The sequence below is a fragment of the Mesoplodon mirus genome (assembly GCF_964341445.2).
Source record: "Mesoplodon mirus genome assembly, chromosome: 18".
In the NCBI taxonomy this organism is placed as follows: domain Eukaryota; kingdom Metazoa; phylum Chordata; class Mammalia; order Artiodactyla; family Ziphiidae; genus Mesoplodon; species Mesoplodon mirus.
Window position 1 is genome coordinate 53,947,469 of NC_138994.1, and position 14,400 is coordinate 53,961,868.

Here is a 14,400-nt window from a genome sequence, read left to right on the forward strand (position 1 = left end):
TATGATCTCCAGGGAGTTGTCTATGCCCTTGCTTCTCTCAGACACATTCTCCCTGCATCTCTCTCCCCATTTTACTGGTTAAGTCTTGTTAATCTTTCAAGTCTCAGCCTAAAACTAAACTTCCTTTGTGAACTCTCATCACAGGGTGAAGGAGAAAGCAGTTGCGGTTGCAGTGCTCTTAAGTTAGCGCCAGAAGACCCTGTCACAGCACATATCACACTGCATTTCATTCTCCTGTCAACCTCCCTACATCCCCCACCAGAGGAGGTTCCATGAAGTCAGGGTCTGTCTGTATGGGTGTCCATATGCACCTCTTCAGCCTCTTGAGCTGATACTCAACAAATACATTTTGAAACGATGGATGAGTAGATGGGTGGATGGATGGATGGGTGAGTAGATGGGATGTCCATAGGATAATTTACAAGGTTCATACCAGAGAGCCAGGCCCTCCTTCCAGCATGTTCTGAAGCTGGTCCCTGGATCTTCAGATAGGACAGATGCAGGTCACTGGTCAGGCAACAAGGCAAAGAAGTGGATGGGTTTTTACCACAATCAAGACTGTAAAGATGGGGCTTCCCTGGTGGCGCAGTGGTTGAGAGTCCACCTGCCGATACAGGGGACACAGGTTCGTGCCCTGGTCCAGGAGGATCCCACATGCCACGGAGCGGCTGGGCCCGTGAGCCATGGCCGCTGAGCCTGCGCGTCTGGAGCCTGTGCTCCGCAACGGGAGAGGCCACAACACTGAGAGACCCGCGTACCGCAAAAAAAAAAAAAAAAAAAAAAAACCTCTTTTCTGTTCCTGTTACAGGTTGTTTATTGAGCATTTCCATCGATAACAATATCTGCCTGTGGTAAAATTAATAGATTTCTTTTGACAGTTCTTTGTATATTACAGAAGTGGATTCACACAGTATGTACTGGTTTGTCTCTGATTTCTTTCCCTCAGTGTTCTGTTGGTGAGATTCACCCATATTGTTGCCTATAGTTGTAGTTCATTCATTCTTGCTGTTTATAATATTCCCCTGTGTGTACACCCACAATTTCTCTGTTTTGCTCCTGATAGACATTTGAGTTGTTTCCAGATATTTGGCTATGTTGTCAAGACTTGATATTTACTTTTAGCTATTCAGGTATGTAGTAACATTGTATTGTGGCTTCATTTTGCAATTGCTGGTGACAAATGAAGTTGTGCAATTTCTCATTTATTTATCAGCCCATTTGAATATTCTCTTCTGTGAAATGTCTGTATAAGTCTTTTGCCCATTTAAAAAATTACATTTTTCTTATTGATTTTTAAGAGTTCTTTATATATCCTAGATGTGAGTCCTTTGCCAGATAAATGTATTACAATTATCTTCTATTCTATGGCTTGCATTTTCACTCTTTTAAGGGTGTCTTTTGATAAATAGAAGTTTTAATTTTTAATGTAGTCTAATTTATCTATTCTTTCCCTTATAGTTAGTGTTCTTTGTGTCCCACTGAAAAAAACTCTTTGCCTACTCTGAGGCTATTAAAGCATTCTCCTATGTTTTCTTCTAAAAACAACCCATCTAGAATTTATTTCTGTGTAAGATGTAATGTAGGGGCTAATTTTTTTTTTCTTTATGGCTTTCCAATTGACCCAGTACCATTTATTAAAAAGACTATCCCGGGAATGGAGATCTCAAGAGATATTATTGTAGCTTATGAAGGGGATCTTTGAAAAATGTAAGTAAATGTTAGGATTACTTTTAATGATTTTGGTTGCTAGACTATTGTTTCTCTGCAATAGAGCCCCAAGAGGAGGTGAGGTGGAGCCAGCCCCAAAGTGTATTTTGTTACATTCTTTATTTCTAGGTGAAGTACTAAATATCTATTTTTAAAATTTGGACTTGATTCTCGCTGATAGATTTACTGTTAAAATAATTGAGCCTCAGAAATTGAGAATGCATTCAGTGGACAATCCTTGGGTCCCAAGACCTTTTACAGTCGGCAGACAGAAGGATCTCAGGAGGCCAGGGTGGGAGATGGGGAGACCTCTGGAGGGATAGGCCTGAGCCTGGGTATGATGGACTTTGGGGTTAAAAATATACCTTGGGGGCTTCCCTGGTGGCGCAGTGGTTGAGAGTCCGCCTGCCAATGCAGGGGACACGGGTTCGTGCCCCAGTCTGGGAAGATCCCACATGCCGCGGGGCGGCTGGGCTCGTGAGCTATGGCCACTGAGCCTGTGCGTCCGGAGCCTGTGCTCCACAACGGGAGAGGCCACAACAGTGAGAGGCCCGTGTACCGGAGGAAAAAAAAAAAAAAAATATATATATATATATATACCTTGGGAGTTCCCTGGCGGTCCAGTGGTTAGGACTCGGTGCTTTCACTGCAGCAGCCCTGGAGCAATCCCTGGTTGGGGTATTAAGATCCTGCAAGCCGCTCAGTGTGACACAAATGAACAAACAAACAAACAAAAACCCCTTGATGCCCTCTCAGTTACCTTTCTTCTTTGGATGCTCTTCCCTTAGCTGTTTGGATAGAAACATGATTTGGTCAGTTTAACCCTATTGATTAAGATCTTGTTATCCCTATTCAGTGCCAGGCACTTGTTGGACTATTTACTTCATTATTTAAATCCTCCAAATAATCCTGAGAGTTTAGTATTTTTGTCACCATTTCATAGATGAAGAAATAGACTAAAAGAGCTTAGTTGGCTTTCTCAAAGTCACAAAGCTTGCAGATGTCCTAAAATTATATAATTTTCCCCTCTCCTACATCTCTGTCTCAGCAACTGATATAACAACTAGTCAGAAAATCAGCAAGGATATAGAACTAAAAAACGCCATAACTAACAGTATCTAATTGACATTTACAGAATACTCTGCCGAACAACAGCAGAACACGCATTCTTTTCAAGTGCCTGTGGAACTTATACCAAGATAAACCATACTCTGGGCCATAAAACAAACTGTAACACCTTTAAAAGAGTTGAAATAATACAGAGTGTGTTCTCTGACCACAGTGGAATCAAATTACAAATCAACAACAGAAAGATAACAGGAAAATCTCCAAACACTCAGAAAGATAAACAACATATTTCTAAATGGTCCGTGTGTCCAAGCAAAGTCTCAAAGTAAATTTAAAAAACACATTGAACTGAATGAAGATGAGGCATATTACAACATATCAAAATTTGTGGGACACAGCTAAAGCAGTGCTGAAAGTGGAATTTACAGGACTAAATGCTTACATTAGTAAAGAAGAAAAATCTCAAAGAATAATCTAAGCTTCCACCTCAGGAACCTAGAAAAAGTGCAAAATAAACACAAAGCTAGCAGAAAGAAAGAAATAATAAAGATAATAAAGAGGAGAAATCCATGAAGTTGAAAAAAGAAAATTTATGTATTTACTTATACTTAACAAAGTATCTTTAATGTTTATTTTTAAATTTAATTTAATTTTTTATTGAAGTATAGTTGATTTACAACACTGTGTTAGTTTCAGGTGTACAGCACAGTTATATATATATATGTGTATATATATGTGTGTATTTATATATATATGTATGTATATATATTCTTTTTCAGATTCTTTTCCCTTATAGGTTATTAAAAAACTTTGAGTATAGTTCCCTGTGCTATACAGTAGGTCCTTATTAGTTATCTATTTTATGTTAGAGTGGTATGTATATGTTAATCCCAAACTCCTAATTTATCCCATAAGTTTGTTTTCTATGCCTCTGAGTCTATTTCTGTTTGGTAAATAAGTTCATTTGTATTTTTTTTTCTTTTCTTTTTTTTTTTTTTTTGTGGTACACAGGCCTCTCACTGTTGTGGCCTCTCCCGTTGCGGAGCACAGGCTCCGGACGCGCAGGCTCAGCGGCCATGGCTCACGGGCCCAGCCGCTCCACGGCATGTGGGATCTTCCCGGACCGGGACACGAACCTGTGTCCCCTGCATCGGCAGGCGGACTCTCAACAACTGCACCACCAGGGAAGCCCTGTATTTATTTATTTATTTTTTAATTCGACATATAAGCGATACCATATCATATTTGTCTTTCTCTGTCTGACTTACTTCACTTAGTATGATAATCTCTAGGTCCATCCATGTTGCTGCAAATGGAAAACAGAAAATTTTTAAATAGAGAAGGTCAAATGGGATGAAGAAAAGCTGGTTCTTTGAGAAGATCAATAAAGTTGAGAAACTTCTGGCAAAACTGACAAAGAAAAAAGAGAGATCACATTTTTGCCTATCCAGAATAAAGCAGGGACTATCACTACAGCCCCTGCAGACATCAAAAGAATAAGTGAATACTATGAACAACTCTACACACATAAATTTGATAACTTAGACGAAATGGACCAATTTCTCAAAAAGTACTAACTAATATAACTCACCCAATATGAAACATAAAATTTACATAGCCCCATAACTATTAAGGAAATTGATTTTGTAACTTAAAAATTCCCCCAAGAGGAATTTACAGACCCAGATGGTTTCACTGAAGAATTCTGCCAAATACAGGTATACCCCGATTATCAAAAGTTTACTTTATGCCACTTTACTTTTTTTTTTTTTTTTTTTTTTTTTTGCTGTATGCGGGCCTCTCACTGCTGTGGCCTCTCCCGCCGCGGAACACAGGCTCCAGACGCGCAGGCCCAGCAGCCACGGCCCACGGGCCCCGTTGCTCTGCAGCCTCGTTGCTCTGCGGCACCGCGGCACGAACCCGCGTCCGCTGCATCGGCAGGTGGACTCTCAACCACTGCGCCACCAGGGAAGCCCACCACTTTACTTTTATAAAAGACCTACATTAGTACCTGTTTTCGATAAGCAAAAGAAATCTGAAGAGGATTTTCATTTTTACGAAAAAATGCTAAAAGCAAAAATAGTGTCCAGAGTTTGTTTTGCAGCATCATAGAAGCAGCACACAACCCTGGGCAGCAGGAGAGGCACTGCCAAGATTCTTTTCTGGTAACTACACTCAGCATCTCAGCATCAAGCTGCCATAGCTCTGAACTGTGTCTGTGAGCATCTGTGCTTTATCTCAACTTATTTTGTGCATCTGTTAGCACGATGTGTCCTAAAGAAGAAGCAAGATGTGTGTTTCTTTGATTTATACCATTTTAGCTTAGGAAAGGTTTCATAGGAACGTTCTACTTCCAGATAGCGGGGGAAACTTGTATATAAAGAAGAATTAACAGCAATTCTACAGTCTCTTCCAGAAAATAGAAGAGGAGGGAACACTTTCCAATTCATTTTATGAAGCTAATATTACTCTGATACCAAAACCAGACAAAGACAGTACTAAAAAAGTAAACTACAGACCAATAGCTCTCATGATGAAAAAATCCTTAAAAAAATAGCAAATAAAATTCAGCAATATATAAAAAGAATTACACACTGTGACCAAGAGGGGTTTATTCTAGGCATGCAAGACTGTTTCAGTATTTGAAAATTAAACAACGTAATGCATCACATTAACAGGCCAAAGAAGAAAAATCACATGATCATATCAATCACTGCGGAAAAAGCATTCGACAAAATTTAATATTTATTCATGATAAAAACTCTCAGAAAAATAGGAATAGAGAGGCACTTCCTCACCTTGATAAAGAACATCTATGGGGCTTCCCTGGTGGCACAGTGGTTAAAAATCCGCCTGCCAATGCAGGGGACACGGGTTCGAGCCCTGGTCCCAGAAGATCCCACTTGCCGTGGAACAACTAAGCCTGTGTGCCACAACTGCTGAGCCTGTGCTCTAGGGCCCACGAGCCAGAACTACTGAAGCCCGTGAGCCACAACTACTGAAGCCCACGTGCCTAGAGCCCGTGCTCCACAACAAGAGAAGCCACCGCAATGAGAAGCCTGCACACTACAACGAAGAGTAACCCCTGCTCGTTGCAACCAGAGAAAAGCCCGCATGCAGCAACAAAGACCCAAAAGCAGCCAAAAATTTTAAAAAATAATAAAAAATAAAATTTAAAAAAAAATTAAATTAAAAAAAAAAAGAACATCTACAAAAACCCTATAGCGAACATACTTAATGGTGAAAGACTGAATGTTTTTCTCCTAAGACTGGGAACAAGACAAAGACAATCTACTCTCACCACTTTTATTCAACAAAGTACTGGAAGTTCTAGCCAGTCCAATAAGACACGACAAGGAGATGGAAGACATGCAGATCAGCAAGAAAGAGAAAACCGTCCCTATTTGCAGATAACATGATTGCCTGTGTAGAAAGAAATTTCAAAGGGATTCACAAAAAGAAAGAAGAAAGAAAGAGAAAAAAGGAAAAAAGAAACTCCTAGAACTAGTGAATATGTATTCATTCGTACATTAGTACACTGAAATTTAAAATACAATACCATTTACAAGCACTCAAAAGAAAAAAAAAAGAAATACTTAGGTATAAACCTAATAAAACGTATACATTATTTGTATGCTGAAAACTATAAAATGCTGAAGGAAGAAATCAGAGAAGATCTAAATGAATGGTGTACACAGAGTGTTTATATATTGGAAGGCTCAACATAATAAAGATATCAATTCTCCCCAAATTAACGTACAGATTTAATACAGCTCCTATCAAAATTATAGCAGGAGGTTTTTTTGTTGTTTTTTTTTTTCTTTTTTGCGGTACACAGGCCTCTCACTGCTGTGGCCTCTCCTGCTGCGGAGCACAGGCCCCGGACGCGCAGGCCCAGCGGCCATGGCTCACGGGCCCAGTGGCTCCACAGCACATGGGATCCTCCCAGACCGGGGCATGAACCCGTGTCCCCTGCATCGGCAGGCGGACTCTCAACCACTGCGCCACCAGGGAAGCCCTATAGCAGGAGTTTTTGCAGATATACACAAGGTTATTCTAAAATTTATGTGGAAATACAAAGGAACTAGAATAGCTAAAAACAACTTTGAAAAGGAAGATAAAGTGTCAAGAACAAGTCTACCCAACTTCAAGAGTTATAGTAAGAGTAATCCAGACTGGTATTGGTGGGGAATTCCCTGGTGATCCAGAGGTTAGGACTCTGCACTTTCACTGCTGAGAGCCAGGGCTCAATCCCTGGTCAGGGAATTGAGGTCCTACAAGCTCATGCAGTGAGGCCGAGAGAAAAAAAAAAAAAGACAGTATTGGTGGAGGAATAAACCCGTAGATCAATGGAACAGAATAGAGAACCCAGAAGTAGACCCACACAAATATGCTCAAATGATTTTTTTTTTTTTTTTTTGGCTGCTCTGTGCCATTTGTGGGATCTTAGTTCCCCAACCAGGGGTTGAAACCGGAGGCCTCAGTGAAAGCTCAGATTCCTGACTACTGGACCACTAGGGAATTCCCCCAACTGATTTTTTATAAAGGAGCAAAAGTAATTCCGTGGAGCAAGAATAGCCTTTCAGCAAATGGTCCTGGAGCAGTTGGAGATACATAAGCAAAACAAACAAAAAACCTCAACGTAAACCTCACATCTTATACAAAAATTAACTCAAAATGGATCATGTACTATGAAAATGAAAACTATGCAACTTTTAGGGAAAAAATGGGACAAAATCTTCAGGATCTAGGGCTAAGCAGAGTTCTTTGATCTGACACCAAAAACACAATCCATACAAGCAAAAATTGCTAAGTCGGGCTTCACCAAAATGAAAACTTTTGGTCTGTGAAAGACCCTGTTAAGAGGATGAAAGATAAGCGATAGACTGAGAAAAAATCATTTGCAAACCACATATCCAACAAAGGACTAATATCTAGGATATAAAAGAACTTTCAAGACTCTACATTGAAAAAAAATCTGATTAGAAAGTAGGCAAAAGATATGAAGAGAAATCTAATTGAAGAGAATATACAGATAGAACATTTCTTACAACTGCACGTAAATCTACAATGATCTTAAAAAAAGTTTAATTAAAAAAATTAAATCCTTCTCTACAGATTGCAAGCGTTTGCATGACAGAGGGAAGTAAAAATCCTTTTTTTAAAGACTGTTGGGAATTCCCTGTTGGTCCAGTGGTTAGGACTCCACTGGGGGCACAGGTTTGATCCCTTGTAGAACCGGTTTGATCCCTGGTCGGGGAACTAAAATCCTGCAAGGCACATGGCGTGGCCACAAAAACAAAAAACAAAAACAACAAAAGACTTTATTGGACTCCCCTAGTGGCGCAGTGGTTAAGAATCCACCTGCCAATGCAGGGGACACGGGTTCGAGCCCTGGTCCGGAAGATCCCACGTGCCGCAGAGGAACTAAGCCTGTGCGCCACAACTACTGATCCTGCTCTCTAGAGCCCATGAGCCACAACTACTGAAGCCTGTGTGCCACAACTACTGAAGCCTGTGCGCCTAGAGCCCATGCTCCGCAACAAGAGAAGCCACGGCAGTGAGAAGCCTGCACACTGTAACGAAGAGTAGCCCCCGCTCACCGCAACTAGAGAAAGCCCACGTGCAGCAAGGAAGACCCAACGTAGCCAAAAATTTTAAAAAAGAAAAAAAAAGACTTTGTTAATATTCTTCTACACACACACACACACACACGCACACACACACACATGACTCCGTTGATAAAACAGTCTGGTCAATGAATCCTTAATTAATGACCATTTGCAATGAGAATTCCCAGCCCCAAAGCCTTAACGTCTCAGAGGAATGACTCTCCCAGGGTAGGATTTCCAGCTCAAGGCCAGTTCAGGGGGTATGGCCATTTTGTCAGGAGTCTCCCACAGCCCCTAACCCCCACTTGTAAATGTTCCTGGCTCTTGATGGCTGTGGGGCCTCTGGGCCTGCCCTGTAAAATGGGAATGTCTACAGGTCTCAATGAGATAATATTGTTAAGTGTTTAATACAGTGACTGCTCCTTCTATTGGTTTGCAAACTGGTCCCTGAACACGGAGGGCAAGGAGAGACCAAATAAACAGACAGCCACTCCAGAGGGGTAGGTGACAGGTTTAAAATCATGGGAACTTACATATCAGGCTTGTTTTGGGTGACTGCAAGAGGAGTAGATCTCCACACCCACCAGCCAGCATCTCTAAAATTTATGTAGAGGCCTTATCTGGGCTCAGTCGTGTATACCAACCAGATGGTCTCAAAACACTCGAGTATTTTAAGGCTGTGTCCTTGGGGCAGCTTCCTGGGGGGTGGGAGCAGGGAGGGGGAAGCTTCTAGAGGGGAAGGCAAGCTGAAGGCATATTCCAGGCACAGGGGAGCGTGTGAGGAGCTTCCGATTGCCCTGGTCTAGCTTGCGGGTCAACTGGTGGTCCTGTCCTCTCAATAACCCCATCCTTCTCCTCCTCCGCCTCCTCTCTTACCTCCTCTTCCTCCTTTTCTTTGAGAATAGGAACACCAGTTACATGGCGATTGCAAATAGCAGGTCGTGGATTGAAGCCTGATGGAATCTGAAGAAGAAATGCTGGCAATCAAGTCTGGAGAGGATAAGAAGTCTTGTGATCAAGGAAGCCTGGGAAATGAGGTGTGTGTGCTGAGAAGGAAGTTCCTGGTAGAAGGGCATGTGATGTGTTGACAGGCTAACACTTCAATAGTGTGTACTTTTCTCTCCAGTGAAAAGCCCCACAGAACCAAGAGGGCTAGTCTCTGGGAGGTTCACTGAGGCTTATGGTCTGACATTTGCAAGATTCTAGGAGAGTCCTGGGGTCATGCACTTCTACTCTTTTCAATAGAGATGACTTGGAACTGGCTTGCTAGAGGTAATTGTTCATATTCATACCTTTATAGGACCTGTCATTACATAAATCAACCCATTGTAAAGAATCTTCTCTCTTGACAATTATTTGTTTAGAAAATAACCTTGCTTAATCTGCTGGGTTCACTTTCAAGATGTAGAGTGAGGTCTCTATCTGCTGATTGGGGACATTTGTGGAGCCTGGAGAGCACTGTCATACCAGGCATGGCCACCAGGAAGCAAGCAAGAGAGCTTGGGTCAGGTCTAGAGAGAAAGTCCATTAGAAGCAGGATGCAAGGAGAAAAGGAAGAGGACAGCTAAGGTTCCCAGTCACCAGGAAGCAGGGAACCTCCCAGGCCACGGAGGTTGGAATTAGTCTTGCTGCCGAAGCCTGGTCCCTGGTGTTACTTGTGGGCTGGTTGTCACTGAGCCTGTGCACGGTCCCTAAGTCCTAGCCTGGGCCTTGGTGGGGTCTGCTCTGAAAAGACTGGTGCCCTAGAACCATACTGGCTGCCTGGCTGCTTTTAGGACCATCTGCCCCAGTGCTGTGCTGTTCAGAAGAGAGCCTTGGGTAGACCCTGCTGGAGCTGGACCCAAGGTTACCCTTTGCAAACTGCACTTAATCTTTTCCATCGGGCTTCCTTTATCTCCGGAATCTATCCAAGTTGCAGCTGGGTAGAGATCAGGGTTTTCTCCTGACTGGCAATCAACTCACCTTCTGATAAGAGCGTATTGCTCTGCACGCCCCACGCCCCACTGCGTACAACCTTGGGAGAATCAAGGATGCCTTTCCCATGCCAAAAGGGGCACACGTGACCCAGCCAGCCTCTCCATTTCCTAGGAACTGGATTCTTGAGAGTAATGGAATAGGGTTACAGCTGCTTTCTCCTGACAACAGTGTCCAAAAAAGTGTGTCTGATGGTTCCTGCTGCCTGGATTCCCAGAACTGTCCTGCATCTTGTCTTAATTGTGACCTGGCTGTTCGGCTTTCTTTGTATTCTGAGAGTTACCCTTCCAGGGCCTTTAAAGAAATCCTTTTTAAAAAGACAGCCAGAATGTTTCTTTTCCTTGCAACTAGAGAATGCTAAGTGACACATGGGCTGAATCTCACAAGATGACATCAAGTGTAAGGGATACTTGAAAGGGCCTGCAAATGGGTCCCGAACCCCCTGCACGTGGGCCACATGGTGGACACAGGAGCAGAGTGTGAGACGAAAGCTTGGGGATTCCCAGAAAAACACAGCAGGAGCCAGCAAGGCAGTGAGAGTGTGCTTCCCACCCCCCCAATTATGGTTTAATTAATGAGATCAGGTAATGGGGACAAGCCAGGCGACGCTCACACGGCGTCCTGTAGAGCGATCTGTTCCTGCAAGACAGGTCATAAACAATTACTTATTCAATCATCTGACAATTATTCCTGGCATGTCAGACACGGCTAGATAAGGAAAGACACGTAAGTTACAGTTTAGTGCCCTGATTCGGGGCAGCAGAGCTCTGTGGCTGTGCCTGCTCCAGATGGGGAGTGGGCTTCCTGGAGGAGGGGGGTATCTGAGGTGAGTCTAGAAGGATGTGTAGGAAGGAGTTATTCCAGGAAATAGGCAGGGAGGGAGTGGTGGGCCTGGGAGAGGGACTTTTAGGCAAGGGCAGTAGCAGGTGCCAGGGCTCTATGGGAAATGGGCAGAGTGTCTTGCATAGAGTGGGTGCTGAGTGTGAGGGAGCTGGCACCAGATCAGAAAGAGCCTCAGCGGTCAGGCCAAGGGAACTATTGAAGGTTTTTAAGTAGAGAAGTGACACAGTAAGATTTGCTTTGTGTGTGTGTATATATATATATATATATATATATATATATATATATATATATTTATTTATTTATTTATTTATTTATTTATTTATTTATTTACTTTTGGCTGCGTTGGGTCTTTCTTTCTGCGCACGGGCTTTTTCTAGTTGCCTCGAGCGGGGGCTACTGTTTGTTGCAGTGCGCGGGCTTCTCATTGCAGTGACTTCTCTTGTTGCAGAGCACGGGCTCAGTAGTTGTGGCTCGCGGGCTCTAGAGCTCAGGATCAGTAGTTGTGGTGCACGGGCTTAGTTGTTCCGCGGCATGTGGGATCTTCCCGGACCGGGGCACGAACCCACGTCCCCTGCATTGGCAGGCGGACTCTCAACCACTGAGCCACCAGGGAAGCCCTGTATCTGGTTTTCAGAGGCTGACACGCAGTAACCAGGCCCAGAAGGGACTGCCTCGCAGTTCCAAATACCAATGTGTTAACTCTTAGTAGGGAATCAAACTTCGGAAAATCTAAAGAGATCTTTAAAGAGGGACCAGAGTACATGTGCCCGTCAACAGGCACTTCTACCCCACTCATCAAGGGCCCTGGAGGCTGGAAGGTCATCAGGGGTCACCAAGGGAGAAGGAGAATGAAGGTGTGTGTGTGTGTGTGTGTGTAGACACTGTAAGGCTATTTATGAAGACTCTGAGCAACTTGTTGGCAAGGACTGTCAACTGAGGTCTCCATGTTGCCTGTGAAGTGAAGGCTCATGTCTGCCCAGTTCAACGTCTCTCATCCTGCAGTGGATAAATTACCAACTTTCAATAAGAACCTATTGCATAGCACAGGGAACTACTCAGTACTCTGTAATGACCTATATGGGAAAAGAATCTAAAAAAGTGTGGATATATGTATAGGTATAAGTGATTCACTTTGATGTACACATGAAACTAACACAACATTGTAAATCAACTATACTCCGATAAAAATTAATTTTAAAAAATTATCAAATTTAATCTTTCACTTTGATCTCCATTTCCTGGACGTCTTCCTCGTCCTATTTTGGTCCACTCTTTTCATATGACACATTTTTCCACTACAAGAAGTGCCTTATTTCTTACATACTGCGGAAGTTAAGGATACAAAAGTTGATAAATAGATTTACATGTCATATGGTAGAGTCCATTTGTAGAGCTCATGAATGCTATAAAGTTCCATATTACATAAATGTTTATGAGTATTTTTTTACAACTCAGCATTGTTTAATTTGTACATGATGTTTTTGGAGAAACATTAAAACATTGTTTTTGCAACAAGTTACTGACATGAAAAAAAAGCAGACGCGGGGGATGGTAGGGAACGGAGAGACTGTTCCAGAACAAAAGAGATTTAAGAGCCATAAGGTGCCCTTAAAATGCATTGTGTGGGCTTGTTTGAAGTCTAATTCAAACACATCAGTCATAAAAAGACTTCTTTTGGAAACAGTTATTGAATACCCAGTATTAGATCATGGCAAAGAATTGTTGTTATATTTTAAGGTATGATAATAACATTGGGCTTATGTGAGAAAATGTCTATATGTTTTAGAAATGTAAAATATGGGATGAAATGACAGAACAGAACACCATAATGTCTGGAATTTGTTTTAAAATACTTCAGCAAAGGACAAAATTGAATGAGTCTGCGGCACGATTTTGGTAATTGCTGAATCTAAGTGATGAGTATATGGGGGGTTCATTGTGCTCCTCTGTCTTGTGTGCCTTTGAACATTTTCATAATCATAAAAAGTTAAAGATGGATTAAACAGTAGCAGCAATAAAAATTATATTTCTAGGGTAATTTCTTTTTTTTTTTTGCGGTACGCGGGCCTCTCACCCCTGCGGCCTCTCCCACCGGGGGGCACAGGCCCCGGACGCGCAGGCTCAGCGGCCATGGCTCACAGGCCCAGCCGCTCCGCGGCATGTGGGATCTTCCCGGACCGGGGCACAAACCCGTATCCCCTGCATCGGCAGGCGGACTCTCAACCACTGCGCCACCAGGGAAGCCCTGGATTTGCTCTCTTAACTTCCATATCTAACATACAGCAGTGTTAATTATATGGATAATGTTGTACATTACATCCCTAGCACTTATTTACCTTACAACTGGAAGTTTGTACCTTTTGACTGCCTTCTTCCAATTCCCCCTCCTCCCACCTTTGGGAACCACAGATCTAATCTCTTTTCGTTTGTTTGCTTGTGTTTGAAGTAGAATTGACCTATAACACTACATTAGTTCCTGTTACACAGCATAGTAATTCGATATTCCTGTACATTTCAAAATGATCATCACAACAAATCTAGTTACCATATGTCACCTTATAAAGATGTTAAATAGTTATTGACTATATTCCCTACACTGTACCTTCCATACCCATGACACATTTACTATTTGGCAGCTGGAAGTTGATGCCTCTTAATCGCCTCACCTATTTCTTCCTCCCTCGACCCCTTCTTCTCTCTGGCAACCACTGTTTATTCTCTGTATCTATAACTCTGTTTCTGTTTTGTTAGGTTTGTTTGTTTGTTTTGGTTTTTAGATTCCACATATAAGTGAGATTATACAGCATTTGTCTTTCTCTGTCTGACATTTCATTTAGCGTAATACCCTCTAGGTCTATCCATGTTGTTGCAGATGGCAAGATTTCATTCTCTTTATGGCTGAGTAATATTCCATTGTATATATATACCACATCTTCTTTATCCATTCATCTATTGATGGGCACTTAGGTTGCTTCCGAATATTGGCTAGTGCATATATGTTTTCTAATTAGTGTTTTTGTTCTTTGGATAAATACCCAGGAGTGGAAGGAGTGGAATTGCTGGATTGTATGGTAGTTCTATTTTTAATTTTTTGAGGAACCTCCATACAGTTTTCCATAGTGGCTGCACCAATCTACATTCCCATCAACAGTGCACGAGGATTCCCTTTTCTCCACGTCCTCACCAACGCTTGTTA

The 14,400-nt window shown here is 42.3% G+C and overlaps 1 protein-coding gene across 3 annotated transcripts in view; it reads right to left on the reverse strand.

Annotated features, from left to right (window-relative positions):
* The window catches only part of SLC13A2 (solute carrier family 13 member 2), a 43,787-nt gene extending 34,470 nt beyond the window's left edge, over nucleotides 1-9,317 (reverse strand). For 2 of the 3 annotated variants that reach the window (XR_014291826.1, XM_082602882.1), the window contains exon 1: nucleotides 9,264-9,297. The gene's annotated coding sequence lies outside the window, so the exon portion shown is untranslated. Of the gene's footprint in view, nucleotides 1-9,263 lie in introns of all 3 variants that reach the window. The other variant, XM_082602883.1, reaches the window with a different exon arrangement.
* Nucleotides 9,318-14,400: the final 5,083 nt, after the last annotated feature.